Source organism: Copadichromis virginalis, linkage group LG17, assembly GCF_057382275.1.
Source record: "Copadichromis virginalis isolate Kocher_CV1m ecotype Utaka linkage group LG17, C_Virginalis_male_GT1.1, whole genome shotgun sequence".
In the NCBI taxonomy this organism is placed as follows: Eukaryota; Metazoa; Chordata; class Actinopteri; order Cichliformes; family Cichlidae; genus Copadichromis; species Copadichromis virginalis.
In genome coordinates this window covers 10,722,740-10,725,676 of record NC_140634.1, presented here as the reverse complement: position 1 = coordinate 10,725,676, position 2,937 = coordinate 10,722,740, and the positions used below count along the sequence as shown (strand labels likewise).

The window sequence follows — 2,937 nt, the reverse complement described above, 5'->3', positions numbered from 1 at the left end:
CCTATGGATCACCATGGCACATATCTCCAGCCATATGATTTATTTATGCAGATGACAAAGTGAGTGTGAATGTGTCTGACATCACAGTGTTTTTGTGCACTGTGCAAGAGTAATTGCCTTTGATTGTGAGTGACAGCGGTGATTCGGCAGGTCACCAGCTATTGTAACGAAAAAAAAAAAGAAAAAAAAAGAGCGAAAAAGAAAAAAAATCATAGGAAAAAGGTTTTGTGTTGATCAGCCAAAAACAACTACAATTTCATTTTCTGCTTTTAAGAAAAGACTGTTCACAAAAACACACAGAGAGAGAGAGAGATGTGTGTTGATTAAGCAGTGATGATAATAATGAAATGTCTTAGTTTGTCACTTTCAGGTGAAAAGCAGACCTGAATCAATTTTCCACATGCAGTGGTCGGAAGAAAGTTATAGTTTAACATCATTGGAAACATGCAGGCCAAGTTTCTGGCTGACTTATTTACAGTGCCATGTGTTTCTCAACCTCACAAGCGAGCTCACTCCTCCCTGAAGATAAGGAATGCAGCTCCATGATAAAGAGACAGCAGCAAGTCCTGAGCACAAAAAGTCCCAGCAAAGCAGCAGCAATGTGGATAAACAGCAGCAGCAGAAGAAAGCAAACCCATCTTCCTGTCTGATTGGATGAATTCCACGGAGGGGCGAGCAAGATGGCGGTGGCAGCATGTTGAAATGCTCAAAGGACTGAGTGACTCGGGCAAGCCACATGCAGCTAGCATGCTGGCTAGCGACATGAAAGAAATGGACCCTTCATGATGCGTTCAACGTGCCAGCGCTGTGGTGGGAAAGGCTCCATCATAAACACGCCCTGCACCGAGGTTCAGGCCAAGAAGAAGAAGACGATGACTTCCAAGCCCAAGAAGGTCAGCCTCAGCGTGGGCGAGCTGATTGTGAAAGCCGTGGCCGCTTCCAAGGAGCGCAACGGCCTGTCCGTGGCCGCCCTCAAGAAGGCTCTGGCTGCCGGAGGCTACGATGTGGACAAGAACAAGGCCCGTGTCAAGACCGCCATCAAGAGTCTGGTGGCGAAGGGCACTCTGGTGCAGACCAAGGGCACCGGGGCCTCCGGATCCTTCAAGATGAACAAGGCTACTGAGAGCAAAGCCAAGAAGCCCGCCGCGGCCAAAGCCAAGAAACCGGCAGCAGCTGCTAAGAAGTCGCCCAAGAAGGCAGCAGCAGCACTTCAGCTACTAGACAGGACAAAGCTGAAGGAGAACTGCCGGGACTGTTGAAGTGGGAGAGGACAAAAGAGTGAGAAGACTAGGTGAGAACACATAGGAATTATTTAATGTGGGAAATCAAAATTTGGGTTAGCAAACCTGGGGAAAAGAAAACTGACTGCTTAAGTTGGAAAATTGAGACGGAGTCTGAAACATTGCGAAAATAGAAACATATACAAAATCACACACACACAAGCAGAACATGCATTAACCCTACTAACAATTCCAAACACAAAATGACTCATGAAGACTCATAGCACATTAGTTAAGAAATGATTAAATAATAGCAGAGAAGTGTGTAGGAAAGGCAGCTTTAAGAACATGCTCTGCTGGAGATGCAGCTCCACAGACATGCATTAGACCTGCCTAATAACACAAACACATGTAATGAAAATTAGCTTGTTATCTTTCATCAGTGTTAAAATAGTGTCAATTTAGCAGACACTTGTTATTAAATACTGAATTTATCCAATGCAAAAAATTGACTCTCCAGGTTGCAGGACAACAGTTTAACTTTTGTGGGAAAAAAAATCCTGGTTTGATAAATCAGTGATCAGACAATAAATTTAGTGTTAAAATGGTAAATTGGGAGAAGCTTCCTGCTTGATTGAGGCAGCATAAGTAATTTACTGTATGAGGGAAATTGTCTTTTGTGATACTATTTTGAACATGCTTTTCTGTCGTCCTGTCAACTTAGTGGGTTAATAGCTGATATGCAAATTAGTTGATTGGTTTTAGATTAATGAAAGGTGACTGAATTCTAGTATGAGTGAATGAGATGTGTTGGAGTTGTTGTGTGTTGAGTGGAGACTCTAAAACACTGAGTTTCCTGCTTTGATGTGCGAGTGAATCCTGTATTTAGATACACAACTCTGAATACGTCAGAACAGACTGTTTTGTGAAGTGCATGACAGCATGTCACATGTTTTATGATGAAGGGAAAAGGAAAATTGAATAAAATAGATCTGTGGCCTAAATGAGTGAAGAGCACAGACCTGGTAATTAAACTCATAGCTAATAAGACATTAGGATTATGTTGTGTGTTGTGCAGCTGATGGTTGATTTGGAGTGAATCTAGCTGATGATTTTTCTTTTGTTGTGAAGTCGAGCCTGCCGATTAGTATGATGGTATGATGAACCATGCTAATGGTATGATTTACCTGAGATGAGGAGTTTGTGTCATGACTTAACAAGGCCTTTTTATTTTGATACTTTCACAGTGCACTGAAAGTTTTGTTTGATAATCTCTGTTCTTTAAGCGGATCTGCACGTCGGGAATTAAAAATGCTACACGTCGTCGAGAAAATTGTGCCAAGTGAGTTCTCCACATTTAAATGGACTCTGGAGAAAGCCACTTATTTGGGACAATTATTAAATGACAGTCCCAGTCCAAAAGGATTCAGCGATGTAATCCAAACTAAAGTTCTTCTTTTTCTTTTTGAAATGACGTCATTTTGCTGAGAGTAGAAACTAAATGCGACGATAGGTTCCACTATCAGCAAAGAAAGAAAGAATGAATGCATGAATGAGTGAGTGAAAGGAAAACAAACTGACTGACTGGTAAAATCTGACAAAAGTTGACAAGACTTTACTAATGTAACACGACTGTGTGAAGTTGACCCCCGCCTGGCAGGGGTGCAGATGAGTCTGTGTGTGCTTCCCTTTACAGGAGCAGAAAGATGACAGCAAC

General features: G+C 42.2%; 1 pseudogene; it reads left to right on the top strand.

Moving 5' to 3' along the window:
- The first annotated feature begins 206 nt into the window (after nt 1-206).
- Nucleotides 207-2,514, top strand: LOC146689017 (histone H1 pseudogene; annotated as a pseudogene).
- Nucleotides 2,515-2,937: the final 423 nt, after the last annotated feature.